This window comes from Heterocephalus glaber, unplaced genomic scaffold (genome assembly GCF_053883595.1).
Source record: "Heterocephalus glaber isolate CG9 unplaced genomic scaffold, H.glaber_assembly_v1.0 deba00001724, whole genome shotgun sequence".
NCBI lineage: Eukaryota > Metazoa > Chordata > Mammalia > Rodentia > Bathyergidae > Heterocephalus > Heterocephalus glaber.
In genome coordinates this window covers 2,892,355-2,911,195 of record NW_028258435.1, presented here as the reverse complement: position 1 = coordinate 2,911,195, position 18,841 = coordinate 2,892,355, and positions in this window count along the sequence as shown.

Below are 18,841 nucleotides of genomic sequence, written 5' to 3'. Positions count from 1 at the left end.
ATAAGAACCAAGATGCATCATGTAAAGGTGTAAGTTCCTAATGATGAATGTCAGCATAATGTATACCGAAAATGTACCAATAAAATTAATGAATTAAAAAAAGATCACATTCTTGCAATTGGAAATGCTGTGTGCAATGTCTGAGAAGCACTGAACTAGATATTTTACTCGATTTTCTGGTGATTCACTGTAAGTTGGTAATTCTTGAGTCTCCCCATTTGTAGTGTTGGAGTGCTCCCTAGCTATGCATTTAGTCTTCTGTTCTGTTTTAGATTCTTTTCACGATTTCCTCTAAAGGATCTTGTCCTCCTACTCAGAGATTATTTATATACTGATGACTCAAGAGTGTATTTCCAGAGCCCAGGCTCTGCTTTCTGTCCCATTATATTCAACTGCCCACTTGACATCTCCTCTGTTAGCTCTCAGCATTATTCTGACCCAAACAGAACCATTGATTCCATGGTCAGCAATAAATTGAACCAACGTTCACACAGATGTTAAGGCTGGAAACCTAAAAGCCATTCTTGACTTCTCGGTTTTTTAATTCTTAAATCCAGTCCATTGATAAATACTGAAGCCTCTGTCTCCAAAATAGGTGTTCCTTTTTTATCATCACTTACCATTTGCTTTGTTATAGGCTTAGTTTAAGTCAACAACAGTAATCAGATAATGTTACTCCCCTCTTCTAAAGTGCAAGGAAAATCTTTACCAGGGCCATCCAGAACTCTGGGATGACTTAGTAATGTTGCTTGGGTTCCTGCTACCATCTCCCACCAAACCCCAGGGGCACTTCCTGTGTCTTGAATGAATGTTTGCTCCCACAGCCTGGGCCCCCCCACAGACACTTCATCTCCTCCAAAACTCTTCTTCATTTGGGCACAGCACCAATTATGAGATGGTTCATGCATGGGACAATTTATGCACCCAGCTTCCCCTTGCAGAGGTAGGAAGAAACCTCACTTGCCATTTTCCATCTTCACTGTTTTGATCTTCTTGCTTCTATCACATGTACCTATGCTTTCTTTTATAGTACTGTTTGTTTTCTTTTTTCTAACCAGAATAACAGTATCCCACATGTTGAGAGTTGATTGATTTTTGTAGTACTGAAGATTGAACCTAGGGTCTTCACATTGAGATACATCCCCAGCCCTTTTAATCGCTGTAAACTTTTAGACAGGGTCTTCCTAAATTGCTGTTGCCCAGCCTGGGTTCGTTACTGCGCTCCTTTGGCCTCAGCTGCCCAGAGTGCTGGGGTTACAGTATGCAGTAAGACAGCCGGGTTATTTTTTAACCAATACACCATCAATGTATTTGGGAACTAAATTCATACTTACGGAATAGATAAACATGTAAATAATTACATATTATTGTGACTACAAAACATAGGTATGCATAAAGCATTTTGATATTAAAAAATTCACAACAACGATATCTGCCTTTGGTCTTGAGTTATGTCAGTTTCTGTTGATATTTGAAATAATTTAGAAAACAGTATTTTTTTTAGTAAAAAGTAAGCTTTAAAATTAAAAGGGCTTCTTTCAGTCAGATGCATACAGTACAGTAAAATGAAAATATTATCGGTGATATTATCATCTTTAAAATTTAAAAAATTATTTAAATACACAATTTTTGTTTTCTTTCCATCAGCTCTTGCTCTGGAGCATTATGTTAAAGACTAAAGAATAAAAACTTCTAGAGTGATTATAGAAGAATATTTTATTAACAAGTTACATGGAAATCCTAAATTATAACAATTCAATAGACAAGAGTAGGTTTTTTTTAGATCTTCTTTAATATCACATATATCAGTTTTACGAACTTGCATGTTTCCTCTCCATTATCCACATCTTTAAGATTGAGCTTGTAATTAATTTCACTGATATTTACTATTTTTTAGTCTCATATTCACATGTTTCTCAGTAACAAAATTATCCATTATTTTCTCAAATCCTAGGGAATAATGCAAAATTCTGAATAAAATGAGAAGCTTATATCCATGAGTTTTATACTTTAAAAACGAGTTTCCTAAATTTTATCACAGAAATAGTTAAGTGACAATTTCAGATGAAATGGATAAACACCACATAAGTTAACCACGACATATTTGGTCTCAGCCTTTTGGATAAAATTATTATTTTAGCATGGAAATAATATAGTGTGGTATCTGAATCAATTCAGGGTGTTTTTTTTAAATGTACAACTTCAACAATAGCTACTACATATGTTGAAATGCAGCCTATTATACTACTATAGCAGAAGAAACAGCAACTTTGGATATAGAAAAGAAAATTAGAATAAAATATGGAGATTTACTACCTTTTGAATTTAATCAATTTAAAATATAAGCTCTTGTTTATTTTGTGAAAAGTGTGTTGCAGTATCTACTTCACTGCTACCTAGTTTACTGCATTGCTTGAAGATGAAATGAATTAATGAAAAGCAATCAGAAGAGACTGACATATAGTTAACCAATGTATTATAATATAATAGACATAAATTGAAAATACAATTATTACTATTATTACCATTCATAAAATGCTTAATTCCCAGTGGAATTATTAGTGGAATTTATTAGAATAAAAGATAATTATTATAACAATGAAGACAAGTATGTTCCTGAGCTTAGTAAAGTAGGCCTATTATTATGATAGTAGTAAGAAATGTTAAATAAAGTATCACAGGTAGAAAACACTGAAACTTTACCTTTCTTGCTTTATTTCCAACAACAATCTCCCTTATATTATTGAATGCAGTCATCTCACGGCATTAAAAAAAATCATTCAGTACCAAAATTACCTTAGTATAGTCATTCATTTTATTTTTACTTGTTTCTATACTTTTTCATCTTTTGTTTATTTTTTGGCCTTATATTTATTAATCTAATAATTTCTTCTAAGCACTATGAGGAGTTACATACACCAGAAGAAACAAAAAATAAATGCTCTTGCCTTGTGAGTTTTATATAGGATATTATCTTCATCTCAGTCTGGCATTACAAAGGTGTTAAATGGCAAATCACCCTTAAATAAGAGGGGTAAAAAGACTTACTTGGACACTGTTATGAAAGTGAGAGTCTCAGCAAATTCAGACACAGTCCTAACCTAAGGTCTAGTGGAGAAGACAGGAGTGGACAGTAATAAATTATTATTCCTAGAATTATATTGTGACAATTTTTTAAATTGAATTTGACTGAGGTACTAAGATATGAAGATATGACAAATATCAAATATTGCATGAGTTGCAAGATAGATTAAAATGCAAGTTTCAAAGAAAATGTGTATTGTTTCATAAGACCCTAAAACTCTTATATATTTGAAGGATGGGGAAAATATTACAAATGGGAGGAAGATGATTATAGGAGAATGAATTTCATAGAATATTAGAGATTCTACTTAAGAACTTTAGAGAAGGAACCAGAAGGTGGACTTTGAAGAATAAGTTGGTTTTGTTTATTTCCATGCTGAGTGACTGTGCAAGGGAAAAATAGGAAGAGGGGAAGTTGTGGGCAAGATTTCAGGTGCAATAAATTATAGGAATCCCATTATAAATAAAATTGATAACTTTGCAACAATATAATCAGATATGTGGTCTAGAACCTTACAGGCTGGGCTCTAGAATTTTGGTTACAGGTGTTCTCCTCAGAGAACAGAAATAGAGAGGAAATTTCATATGTAGGCTATAGGACACCATTTACCTTAGTCATAGGTTTCACAGGATATTTGTAATACTTGTGATACACCCTGTTGGGATGGTACCAAAAAGTTAAATGTCTCAACGAATTTCAACATTCTCTGTAAAATAAACCTACGGGAACATTTTTGACTTCGTGTTTTATTCCACAGCCATGTTGACCTATGGTTCTTAGGATGTGGAGCAAGCCCTGAAGGTTTTTTTCTTGGAACTGAAGAATGTATCTTATAGACTGTAATACACAGGCTTCAGTGGAGATGCTAACACACACATTATTAATTTGTTAGTTCGCTACACCCAGCCTTTTGCTTAAGATCCAGACTTGTCTTCAGATTTCTCATTTAAAATACTGTACTGTTATGCTATGTGTGAACACATCAAAACCTCTCTCCATTACTTCTGTGAATGTATTTTTCATGTCTCCGGTGACTGTACTGCTTAAAATTTGTGACCAGACGTGCAGACGACACTCTGCCACTTTCCCATAAAAGCTTGTTTTTTCCTTATCAAAAATAATGCAGAAAGAAAATCTGTTAAATTCACCTGTAATATTTCTACCTCAAATATATTTTTTATATCTTCACATATATTTTTATCTGACACATGCATCTCAGGTCATTTATAGGTCAAATCAAATGAACACCTTTGGAGATATTGCCTCATTGTGAGTATGTGTCTTGCATTTCTTGTAAAATACTATTGTGTACATGTACAATATTCACTGTACATTTTTAACAAATATTCATCAAGCACCTACACATGCAGGTGCTCTTATAGGATATGAAATACGCATAACCTAACTACCTGCAGCTTAAATTCTAAAGGTCAGAAAAACGCTAATGAAGACATCAACTAGTGAAATTTTCCTTTATATCCTTCTCCCATCTCCAGCTCTTACAAGTCAACTTCTCTACTTGTATTTATCATCAAAAATTAGGACTGCTTGTTGTGGAACTGCACATCAATACTCACACTTTTGTGTCTGCTTCCATTCAACCTCATAGTATTGACATTCATTTATATTATTGTGTATTAGAAATTGGTGAGTATTTATTTTTCATTAGTATTCCATTACCAACATATATTCATTTACTTGTAAATAGCTATTTGGAATCTTCCAGCACAGCTATGGATATTTTCATCCAGTGTGCATGTTTGAGTGTATGTGCATGTACACATTCCAGTGTGTTAGTTTTTCTTGGATAAATAACTAGGGAAGGAAGTTTTGTCAGAGAGTAAACATATTCTTAACTTTGTAAGAGCTACTGATTAGTTTTGTCAAATTCTGTGCAATTTTAAGCTCCTATTAGCATACATGATATCTTGATTTCTCAATATTTGGTGTTGGCAGTCTTTTTAAATTTTAGTCATCACAATTATGGTGGAAAAGTATCTCATGGTTTTAATTTGTATATTCCTATTGAATAAAAGCTCATAAAAGTGGAATTCTTTATGTGACTATGGCCATTTCCATATCTTTATCGTGCTGTCTCAAGATACTTGCCTCAGTTATTATAGGGATCTTTCTCTTTTTTATCTTTGAATCATGCTATTTCTATTCCAAATAGAGATAGTTTCATAAAACTAGTTTCTTTCATTCTGCATCTTGCCTACTTAGTTTTTTTAATTGTCTTCAGATGAGCAGAACATTTTAATTGTTTAAAGTCCAGGCTGTCACTTTTTTCCCCATTCATGATTATTATTTTCTTTGTTTTTTTCTGAGAAATTTTTGCCCACTGTCAGGTCTCAATGACACAATTCTGTGTTTCTTCCAGAAGCTTTATAGTTTTAATTTTTAAAGGTGTAAGGGTACAGTCTATCTCTAAATAAATTTCTCTATTCTCTTTGATTAGAGCAACTCATTGCTTTCTCTATTTGGATAAGCAATTTTTACAGCTCCATTTATTGAAAATACTTTCTTTTCCTCAGTATTGATCTTGTATCATTTTATAAAATCAGTTTACCAGAAAGGCATGAATGCATTTCTAAGTTTTGTCCTGTTTGCTTAATTAGTGAAGTTTAGAGGTAGATAATTCCTGAGATGAGTCCACACTCAGGCTTGGGGTCCACCACAGACAAACCCCACAAACACGTGGCAGCTGGCTGCTTCAGAGAATGAAGCACAAGTTTTTAGCAAGAGAAATATTATAATTTTATGTAGCGTAACCATAAGCATGGAATGAGGTAAATTATATCTGTTATGTGTGCACTAAGGGAGAGAAGTAAGTCACGGTCCTGTCCACACTCGGGCAGAAAAAAGCACTTATGGTTATGCATCCCAGGATACTGGGCTTGTGGGGCCTGCTGCGGAGTACGCCTGCCACCCAGCAATAATGAAAAGGATGGTAAGAAATTAGTGTGTTAAACGATGAGACAAGTACACAAACGTAATAAAGCAGTAAAGAAAATGTGGCATTTACACATGATGAAGTACTGCTCTGTCACAAAGAATGAATAAATTTGAGTGACTTGTAGGGAAAGTTTTTGCACCTTGGGTCCATAATAAGAGATCACATAATTTCTCTCATGAGAAATCCAAAGTATAAATAATTTTTTAAACATCATGGAAGATAGAAAATAAAAAACAAAGAGCTCTTTTGCAAATGGAAAGGGGATGCAGAGATGAGAGGGGGGAAGGAGAGGAGGAGAAGAGGAATGAAAATGTGGGGAATAATCATAAATTTATATAAAGTTAAAAAGGGTAAAATGCACGTATAAAATGATTTCTACCAATAATTATGCATTGCATGCGAAAAGCACTTTGGAAAGGAATGGCCAAATATTATCAGGTTTTACCTCAGGGTGCTTTTCATTACATTTGTTTGCTTTGTAATTTTTCTTTTCTTTTTTTTTTTTTTGGTACCGGGGATCGACCTTGGATCCTTCCACATGCAAGGCAGGCGGCGGAACCACTGAGCTAAATCTCCCGCCCCGATTTTTCTTATTTTCTTATTAATTTAGGATGTATTAATTACAATTTACATGTACAATTTAAAAAAATATACAAGTCAAAAAACTAAAAACAAACCTCAAACTGTGTGTTTGTTGTCTTTGTTTTGTTTTGTTTTGTTTCCCTAGAGCTCTTCTGCTTTTCTTCCTTTCCGGGATGTAGGAGGATTACAGGAGCTCCAGAAACTGCGGATTCAGCAGGCTTTTCATTTGTGCTCATCAAAAATCAAGACAAGCTGAGCGCTTCTAAGACACCCAGAGAACTCTGACAGCTCGCTGCCAGCGCAGCAAAATCACAGAACAGAACGGCTGAGAGAAGCCTATCCGGGCACACCTCTGATTTCCATAGAAATTACAATCACTGAATCCTGAAGAGAAACACATTTATGTGAAAATCTCTGTCCAGGCCCAAGATGACCCCGGAGACTATTAGAAGTGTGGCAGGAAGGGATCATGGCAGCAGCCTTCTGCACAGCTCCTCCCCTCAGCAGACTATAAAAGACCCAAGTGGCTACATTAGGCACAGTTTAGCTCCTCCTTCTAAAGGAAAGCACAGAACACAGCCATCATGTCGTCAAAATTAAGAGCCTTATAAGAATTAAGAATCCATATGTATATATTTTGCAGCTCTGCGGACCAAACCTAAGACCTTTTCGTTGAGCTAAATCCTCAGCACATTTTTATTTTGAGACAGTCTAAGCCGCCTAGGCTGGGCTCCAATGTGTCACTCTCCTGGTTCAGCCTCCCAGAGTGCCGAGATTACAGGTTTGTGCCACTACACCTGCCTAAAAATTTTTATTAGATTATTATGAAACTTCAGTGAGGATAACTGAGCACAGAAAAGTTGTGGAACTAGTTCTATAATATTGTGATACACAGATTCTTGTAATCTTCTAGCAGAGCCTGATTTATTGTTATATTTTTAATATGTTACATTGGTTAGAATTATTATCTCAATCAAATTTGCATATAGTATTGTGTACTATAAAATATATACTTGAACTTTCAGATTTGTTGATAGAACAGTTCTAATTTACTTTTTGAAATGTTCTTGTACAAAAAAGGCATCCTTTACATGATGACATATTGGTGAAGATGAACTAAATATACAGTGATGTTCCCATACAACTGTAACAGAGCTGAAGATCTCTTATTGCTTAGGAGCATCATAGATGTCAATATGTTGTGGTGTAATACACTACTCACCTGTCTGTGTAATGATGGTGTAAACAAACCTATATACTTCCAGTTGTGTAAAAATAGAGCACATGCAATTATGGATAATATACAATACTTGATAGTGGTAATAAACACCCATGTCTTACATTTGTTGTGTTATGCATGTTATTTTTATTTTAGTGTGTTTTCATACTTACCATAAGGAAAAGTCTACTGTGAAACAACATACCATGTTGCAAATGCAATAGCTCATGTTTATGATGTCACTTCAATTCATTAAGAGGTAACATCAAAGCTGGCCATCCCAGCACCCCAAGAGGATCAGGCAGGAGGATGGCAAGTTTGAGCCTGGGAGGGACAACTTAGTAACTCAGCACGATCCTATCTCAAAATAATTTAAAAAAAACATTTAAAGGGTGAGGCATGTAGCTCAGTATGAAGGCCCTGGATTTAATCCACAGTCACACACACGCTCACATAGGGAGAACAAATTATACTATTTGAAAGGCAGGAATTAAAGATGGATAAATTCTCAATCTCCTTTTAGATTCTAAAATGCTAGCAATTTCATTATACGGTTAAAGAATGCTTAGGATTTTAAGCCCATACCAGCCTCACAAACTCTTTTAATAAATTATCATCTATACAAATGTATGTTACTTTCTCTAAATTAAAAGAAAGGAATGGGCGGGTCATGCATTGAGAGAGAGAGAGAGAGAGAGAGAGAGAGAGAGAACATGGATGTTTGTGTCCCTTTGCTCTGTCTCTTCTGTCTTCTGTTATAACAAAAACTAGAGTGGGCAGCTTATGAAAACAGTAAACTATTTCTCCCAGATCTGTAGACTCAGAAATCCAAGATCAGGGCCCCATGGGATCTGGTGTTCAGCCAGGTTGTGTTTCCTGATGCACAGGTAATGCCTTCTCGAAGTGTCCTAAACTGGTGGAAGTGTGAACGAGTTCCCTTAGTGCTCTTTTACAAAAGCCCTGGCCCATTACAAATGCTCACCTCCCAGAGACTCTCAGTCTTTAATACTATTCTCCTGGGGATTATGATTTCAAGGTGAATTTGGGAGGAACACAAATGCAAACATTAAGGCCCTCTCTCTCTCTCTCTCTCTCTGTCTCACACACACACACACACACACTGAATTTACAGCTCACTTTACTTCATTTTCTGCCCTTTTCCTCCAATCTGAGGAAATCTCTTTCAGTTTCCTCTTCTTGCTAGACAATGTTGGGAATACTGAAGGAGATGTTAAGAATCTGGTTCACCTTTTTTGATGCAGAGAAGGGAACCCCCAAGCAAGGCAGCACCTCCAGTCTTATAAAACAGCAGTGCTTAAGCTTTGATGCCCAAGACAAAGCCACATTTTCCTAGGCTGCCCCATGCCTGCTCTTGCCTCAGTTCAATGCATCGAATTGCAAGCTGAAGATGTGCCCAGTGAGTTTCTGAGATGGGGAAATTTCTTGCTCACAGAAATATATTTTCATTATAGTTGAAGGTAAAGAACTGATAATTTTCTCCTTGGAGGTTCTCATTACCTAGTGCCCTGAGAAATTCTCAGGAAACTGCAGATAAGAGAAGTACTTTCTATCTGACTTCTCATGCAGTACATTATAGCAAGTTCTCAGTAATAAAAAATTATATTAATCTGCTTGATAAGGAACATTAAAATTAATGTTCATATTTAGTAAGTGGCCTTATCCTTGTTTGAGATATGAACTATAAGGCCTTAAATCCTATTTGAGCAGAAAGGTAAGTTTGAAGTTTCCTACTACTAATTTATTCTGCTAACTTCATAAGGATTGGTCCATACATTGAACTAAAACAATTCTATTATTTTACCTAAAGTTTGAATTAAACTGAATAAATTCTTAACTTTGAAAGTGCTCCATTTGGATTCTAGCCAAGTTAATGCTTTCTTTTTTTATTGGTCTGAAGGATAAAGGATAATTTCACTGATGGAAATTAACAGAATTTTTTAGTGTCAATAAACACTTTTGACTTATCACACCCAGGGAAAATCAGGCAAACAGCCTCTGCTGAACAAGTCACATACACACAATAGAGAATTCCTGTTAGAGAATCTGTGGCTTTAAAGAGTAAACAGAATCTAAAAAGTTGAAACTGAATGAGTGATTACAATTTAACAAGTGTCTGTGCTTTATGAGGCTATTCTATGTTATACCTAATCATGACAGCAGTCCACAGGTGCTTGTTTTATGTCACTACTACATAGAGCAAATGAAAATCAGAGAAGCCACAGAATTTGCAAGGGTAGAAATGAGATTTAGCACTAAATGTGTCTAACTTCATGTCACAAAACTAAAATGACTGGGTTCTATTTTTACCCAGAAAAATCTTTGTATTTCTTAAAAAGAATTTTGATTGATGGAAGGATGGAGTAATTCATTGTGATTTTACTAAGGTTCACACGCGTTTATGAGTTAATATTTGTCTATTACCTCTATTCATTATAAACACCAAGCTGGGTATATTGTGCACACCTGTAATCCCAGCACTTGGGAGGCTGAGGCAGATAGATTTCCATGTTTCTGAAAAAACAGCCTCAGATACATAGTGAGTTGAAGGCTAGCCTGGGCTATATAATGAGAGCCTATTTTTTAAAAAGTAAAGCAGCCAGATGTGTTGGCACAGGCCTGTAATCCCAGCACTTGAGAGGCTGAGGCAGAAGGATTGCCATGAGTTCAAGGCCAGCCTGAACTACTATAGCAAGACCCTGTCTTAAAGCAAAAACAAAAACCATGCAAAACATGCCACACCTCTACAAATTGCTAATAATTACATAGGTATTTGGACAAGTTGTTCATCAAATCAATTGTTACATTAAATTTTTATACTGAGGTACTAATTATTATACATCTGGTTAAATATATTCATGTAAAAAAGAATGTAGAACAATATTAACCATATTTTTATTATTATATTAGCTTGATCATATTTAACCTGACATTTTGTTTTAATTCTGGTAAACATAAAGGTAAAAGTCATGTTTATGGAAAGTCAAACTTGGAAAAAAATTGTTCAAGATATGGCGAGATTCAAATATGTCCTCTGTGCTTACATTAAACAAATGGGGTCATATTAACAAATGAGTTTATTTAGGGAAATATATATAAGAGACAAGTAATAAAGGATAGTCACTTGGTCTCTTTAGCTTGGATTACCCCTGCTTCAAGTACAGTAATACCTTTTTTCACGAATGCTTGGGTTAATCGGTTCTCAAACAAAAGCATTCAGAAAAATTTTGTTTCCGTTCACAAACTCCACATTGAGTGATGAACACAGTCATCTTCCACACAAACACAAGCGCACCCTTTCCTTCTAAATCCTAAAACAGGTTTGTAAACTGAGGCACCACTATACTCTTTCTTCCATGAGCACAATTACATGGTCTGTCCTGACCACGACTGAAATAACTGAGTCAGCATGATACTGAGAAGGCAAGAAAGCCCCCAATAAGATTGGATCTCAAATGAAGGCCTAACAGGTTGTGAGGAAATTAACATTGTAGCTATATCTCAGTGTTATTCCACAGGGATCATTGTGATGTGTAGCACAAAGTAACAATTCCCGTCATTTATTTGCCCTTGTTAATATGTCATTAACTTTCTCTACAATATAGAAACAGAGCTGATTAAAGTATACTTTCTTCTATCTGGGAGTATATAAACTACCTGGTGAATCAAGTTTCTAAGTACTAAAATGATAATAAAATGTTTAAATAATTTTTATTGAATTCTTGCTACATCATAGATACTTAATATATAATTATAAATGTTTGGTAAGTGAATTATTGAATTAATCATCTCTTTGGAACATTGTGGATCAAAAACATATGTTAGTGAATGCCTGTAGCTCTCTTACTCAGATCTGCTATCAAAATTTCCAGGAAAAATCTATTATAGGAGACAGTCATTGAGAAGGTAACATATATAATAAAGTGTCGATAATTGTATGCATGTTCTGGCTGAAAAACTAATTTGAATCAGTTAATTCCTATTGCCTCTACTTAACATTTTCTCATATTCAATGTGAGGTAAAATTCTTAACCTGATTGTTCTTTAGTATTGCTGTGGAAATAAAATGGGATAATAAATGTGAATCTTTTTAGAACATAAAGGATTGTGCACAGGAATTATGTAATTGTGTAATTAATACATAATGCAGGTTTCTTGTCTCAAAGGAATTTGTAATCTAAGAATGCATTTCCTTAGAAAATAAATGATTTTATCTTCATAAGGAGCTCATATATGAGTGAAAAAGTGGGAGAAAATAAATTACCTGTGGAAAACTCTAATATCAATTTAGAAAGGATGATTGAATTTTATAATTTCTGCTCATAAATATAAAGTAAATATTCTTGTTTACTAGCTTTTAAAGCAAATCTGAATATTCTAACAATAAACATCACTTTGTAAAATCTTCCAGAATTTACAATTAAAATTTATTATCAAAGTAATAGAAAAAATTACGCTCCAGCTCAAATTGTTGATGGTGTTTCTCTTTGTGTAATTAATAAAAAATAGGATATACATACGTAAATGTTAGAGAGCAAAGGAAGCATTTTTATCCTTTTATAATTTAAACTAAAAAGCCAGATCATGAAATTTAAACCAGATCATGTAGTCAGTAGCTATTTTAGGATAGTCACTGGTCTGTCTAACAAAGATTTGTACTTTCTAATCAAATAGGATAAGAGTCAAAAGTTTGAGTGTACATTAGGTGTAGAGTTAGAAATTATTGTCTACATTAAAGATGTATATAAAAAACTTTTAAACTAGATGAAAACATTAAATGAAAAACTTTCTTCTTAAGTGGGACAGAAAAAGTTGCTTGGTTAAATTGGATGCTGGGAAAAAAAGTAAAAATACTAAAACATTCTAACAATGGGTCTGTACTCTTATAAATAAAAAGAGTCAAACAGCAAATTCAAATGCAAATTTGAGTTCAGATGAGGGGGGATGTAGTGTGTTGTTGTTGTTATGGAAGTATGACTAGTGACTTGCTGCAGCTTTTTTATCACTCAGTAAAATATAAGATGGTTACGATTTTGCAAATGTAGGAATTTAGGACTAGTTACAGAATAAGTGAAGAGCCATTATCACATGGTAAATCAGCATGATATCTGTAAAATCAAACAATAGGATTAGATCTTGTCTATGTCATAGATTAATGAGCATTTGGCCAAGCATGGCTATATATTCTCAACTGCATTATTATGTATTCTCAATTACAAAGTGTAAAATAATTGGACACATTAGACTCAGTAGGATACATAATGCTAAATTTTCTTTCAGCAATAAAATTCTGTATCAAAATACAACATGCAAAATAAGATAACCACAGAAAAGAATGATTCTACACTGCTGTAAAATGTCATGGAAAGTGCCAAATATAAGGTACAGGATTTTACTCAAATTACATTGTTCAAATTGAAAAACTGCCTTTCATTTTCTTAGGGAGATTAATGCAATTATGTATGCTCCAGAGAAGTGAGGCTCCATGGCAAATGACCAGGAAATCATTAAAATACTGGAATAAAGTAATCTTTGATAAATCCTAAAAAATTCCATTTTAAAGAGTTAGCTAATGAATTTGATTTTAAAGCTGGTGTTTATAAACATTAACACTATTATGAAAAGAAGTAATTTATTTTCTCCCTGGGAAACAAGCATTGTTTGTATCGGGTCATATTTGCATTTCTTTTTTAATAACCTTATTCCATTTTTGACATAAAAATATCTATACTGCTAGGAGGTCTGATATTTCTGTATTCTTGGCTTGGTTTAGTAATGGCTAAAAAACCATAACTTATTAATATTAACATCCAAAAATGTAGGAATCCATGCAGTGTTCATGAATCAATTATGATGATCAGATGATGAAAGTAATTGAACTTTTATATAGATACTGGCTTTTTCTAAAAACCACTCATTCTGAAAAGGATTTAGGACTTTCGCTTTTTGCTTTGGATTTTCATTATTATAGAGTTCTGAAATTGGAATCACGTAAAATTGACATTTTGATTTTATGATTATCTTTGGAGAAGTCTATTTCTCCATACAGTCTAAGCTCTTTTGACCTTAGCCTCCTTACTTCTACTGCTGCTCTAGTTCAGACTTGGTCATCTCTTCTCTTAAATGTTGTAGTCTGTTTGCTAATTCCTCATCTCCAGGTTCCAGTCTCTTCTCCCCCAAGCTTCCTCCTTATTTGTATTGTTCAGCTACTGTCATAAGGCCATATAACAAATCATCCAAAAACATCATAGCTGGTACTATAGCCATTTGTTTTTAATGATCTGTGGGTCATCAAAAGCACTTTATATGACTTTCTCTGTGAAATCTTTTCTCCTTAATTCCTTTACCTTGACCTCTACCAGCTGTCTAAAAATGTTCTCCGACAGCAGATGGTGAAAATTTTGGAGCCTTCAATGATAACAAACAGCCAGCTGTGGCATGTGTTCTGTAGGTTTGCCACTACTGCGCTATAGCTTGCACATGTTTTTTCATAGCATACATTTTTTTAAAAAAATATTTGTTACATGCCTACTTGAATAATCATTTGAGACACATTGATATACAGAATAAAGATTCATACTGACAATTTTATTTACAGAATTTTCTGTCTCTCTCTTAGTATTACACTAAATTCTTTTTGAATTTAGTTTCTTACCTTAGCATCTACAGGACTTAGCAAAGTGTTTGGCATGTATTTTGTGCTGAATGAGTAAATAAGTAAATGGATAGATGAGTGGTTAAGTGAACTGCTACAGTCTTGAATAAACATTTGTAGATGAGTTCATTTGAATGCTGTTTTAACAACTTTCTATGCCATGATGTACTACGACTTCATTTGATATAATAGTGAATCATTTTTAACCATTTATGTGACAACATGATTTTAAGTAATAATTGTATTAGTCATTTCTGTTACTTGAACATAATATTCAACACTCACAATTTAAAGGAGGAGGGGTTTAATTTGGCTCACGGTTTCAGGGGATTCAGTTCATGGTCAGCTGCTCTAAGGCAGGAGCATTATGGTGCAAGGGCCTAGTGGAGGAAAGATATTTAGTTCAAGGTGATTGGAAAGCAAAGTAGGAGAACAGTACCACAGAGGAAAAGGTTAGGAATCAGATATAGTACCCGAAATCACACCTCATGACCCTTGAAGACACACCCAGAAGTATGCTTCACAAATTCTTAGGCAACTTAGCCAAGCAAGACAATAATAAAGCTTCACCATTACAAAAATCAGGCTGGGTAAAAGTTTAGTTAGTCAAATACATATTGTGGAATATAAAAGAAAAAGATTTGCACTTAGCAAAATAGTATGCTTGTTACACTGTTGTAAATTTTAAACACAAATATCAATTGCACATTGATTTTATTGCACTTGTGTTAATTCTCTGTAGATAATATACTTATTGTCTACACCTGGCACACAAGAGTTTCACTACCCTTGTTCTCTTGCTATGTCACTATGCCGATGTAAACATGAACATAAACAAATACAAATATGTATTCATATAGATAGGTGTTCTACTATAGTCATGAAGATGTGACAAAGGTCTTCTGAAATAATGAGACAAAGTTATGGTCTGAAAAGAAAGATGATCAAAAGCCACACAGCACTGATTTTATTGCCCCTATTACAAGGCAGTGTTGTCCAAAGAATAAACTGTCTAGCCTTCCTGAGAATAGCCACTCCTTGTTCCATAGAGACTGAAGGAATCCTCCCATCTCCTTAGTAACAGAGCAAATTAGGTTGGCTTCTTCTTTATTATGTATTTAAAATATTTAATTGACAAAAATACCATGACTTTAAAGTGCACAATATGCGCCAACCACCAGAGACTGTCGTGTCCCGCAGAGGCCAGCAGCCAGCGTCAACCACTGGAAATTATGCGGCACACAGCATCTGAATCCGCACAGCAGAGGTGCCAGGTGGAGCATAAAGGCCATGGTTATGAGCCCCGGAAGACAGAGAAGAAGTGAATAACAGAGAAGACCTTTCTGACGCTTCTCAATGAAAATTAAAGCCCACTGGGAAAGTGAAGAAAAATTCTTCAGTAAAAGCACACTGGACCATCATGGTTGGTAAGTTGGTGGGATCAGCACCTCCCATAGAAACCCAGACTCACATATGGGGGAGGACAGCTAGAACCTGAAGTAGAACTTACAGAGTTTAATCCTGTAGGAAGTCAGGGACCTCAACTTGGGACTTGAAGCCAGAAATCACACTGAATCTCAGTAGACTACAGCTGGGTTGGTGAGACTAATCAATTTAGACCCTCACACTGCTGCCCACATTTTCTATCAGGACAGCAAAGACATATCATGAGGGAGACCTTCTTTGTTTGTTTTCTTTTCTTTCTCTCTATCCCTTCTGGCTCTATATTTCTCTCCCTTTTTGTTCCTGTTCCTGTCCGATTCTGAATTTTTTCTCTCTCTCTGTCCGCTCAACTGTCACTTTTATAGGAAGATGAAGTTACCCCCTGTATATTATCAGACCATAGTGCAATAAAATTGGAGATCAATAGCATAAGAAACCACAAAACCCCCCAAAACACATGGAAATTGAATAATACTCTCCTGAACAACCAATGGGTCACAGAGGAAATTAAAGAAGAAATTAGACAATATCTACAAGTAAATGATAATGCCAGTACAACAAACAGGAATCCATGGGACACAATGAAGGCAGTTCTGTGAGGGAAATACATAGCAGTGAATGCCTATATTAGGAAAATAGAGAGAGCTCAAATAAACAATCTAATGCTGAACTTCAAGCTCGCAGAAAAAGAGAAGCATGACAAACCCAAAGCTCATACCAGAGAGGAAATTATAAAGATCACAGCAGAAATCAATGCAATGGAAACTAAGAGAGCAATACAAAAAAATCATTGAATCGAAGAGTTGGTTTTTCGAAAAAATAAATAAAATCAATAAACCCAAACTTACCCAAAAAAGGAAAGAAAAGGCTCAAATCCATGCAATTAACAACAAAAAAGGTGAAGTCACAACAGATCCTGCAGAAATTCAGAAGATCATCAATACCTATTTCAAGAAACTGTACTGTAATAAAATGGAAACCACAGAAGAAATGGACAGATTCCTAGATACATATGAATTGCCAAAGTTAAATGAAGAAGATATAAAAATTCTAAACACTCCAATTACAATCAATTAAATTGAAAATGTAATTAAAAATTTACCAACAATGAAAACCGCAGATCCTGATGGTTTTACTGCTGAATTCTACAATACATTTAGAGAAGAACTATCACCATTACTCTTTAAACTTTTAAATGAAATTGAAAGGGAAGCAAGGCTTCCAAATTCATTCCTGGAAGCAAGTGTTACTTTGATCCCAAAACCAGGAAAGACCCAACCCAAAAAGAGAACGACAGGCCAATCTCCCTAATGAACATAGATTCAAAAATCCTCAACAAGATGCTGGCAAACAGAATAGAGAGTGTCATCAGGAAGAACATACACCCTGACCAAATCAGATTTATCCCAGGGATGCAAGGATGGTTCAACATGTATAAATCAATAAATATAATACACTATATTAACAGAGCCAAGGACAAAAATTATATGATCACCTTAATTGATGCAGAAAAGCATTTGACAAAATCCAACTCACATTCATGATAAAAACCCTACAGAACATTGGAATAGAAGGTGTTTATCTCAACCTGATTAAAGCTATCTACGAAAAACGAATAGCCAACATCATACTAACTGGTCAAAAACTGAAAACCTTCATTAGATGAGAAAAAGAAATAAAAGGAATAAAGATAGGAAAGGAAGAAGTTAAACTATCATTATTCACTGATGATACAATAGTTTACATAGAAGACACAAAAACTCTGCCAAAAGACTTCTAAACTTAATTGATAGATTCAGTAAAGTGACTGGATACAAAGTCAACACTCAAAAAACAATAGCCTTCTTGTACACAAATAACAGACTCACTGAGAGAGAAATTAGGGAAAAAATTACTTTTATGATAGCATCCAAAAAATGAATTATCTAGGAATCAATCTAACAAAGGAAGCAAAACAGCTCTACATTGAAAACTACAGCACTAGGAAAAAAGAGATCAAAGAGGATAGAAGAAAATGGAAAGACATCCCTTGCTCCTGGGTAGGAAGAACCAATATAGTAAAAATGGCCATACTTGCAAAACTGCTATATAGGTTCAATGCAATGCTGATTGAAATTCCTACCATATATTTCACAGAACTAGAGAAAACAATCCAAAAATTCATTTGGAACCAGAAGAGACCTAGAATAGCAAAAGCAAATCTAGGCAAAGTAGGGGGTATCACAATCCCCAACTTGAAACTATACTACAAAGTTACTGTGAAAAAAGCAGCATGCTACTGGCAAAGAAACAGACTCGAGGATCAGTGGAATAGATTAGAAGATGCAGAAACAACTCCAGACATACTCAGCCACCTCATCTTTGACAAAGGAGCCAACTATCCTCACTGGAAGAAAGATAGCCTCTTTAATAAATGGTGTTGGGAGAACTGGATTTCAACCTGCCAAAGATTAAAACTAGACTCATATCTATCACTATGCACTAAACTAAGATCAAAGTGAATTAAAGATCTAAATATTAAAACAGAAACACTAAACTTGCTGGAAGATAAGTTACGTAGAACTCTTGAAGACATTGGCATAGGAAAACACTTTATCAGCAAAACCTCAGTAGCACGGGAACTAGCACAAAGAATCAACAAGTGGCTTCTCATCTTATTAAAAAAACTTCTGCACTGCAAGAGAAACCACCAACAGAGCTGAGAGACAACCTACAATGTGGGAAAAATTTTTTAGCAGCAGTATCTTAGACAAAGGACTACTATGTAGAATAAACAAAGAACTTTAAAAAATCAGACCTACCCAAATTTAAAGACCAAATTAAAAAATGGGCATCTAGGGCTGGGGATTTAGCTCAGTGGTTTTGCCGCCTGCTGCGCAAGCT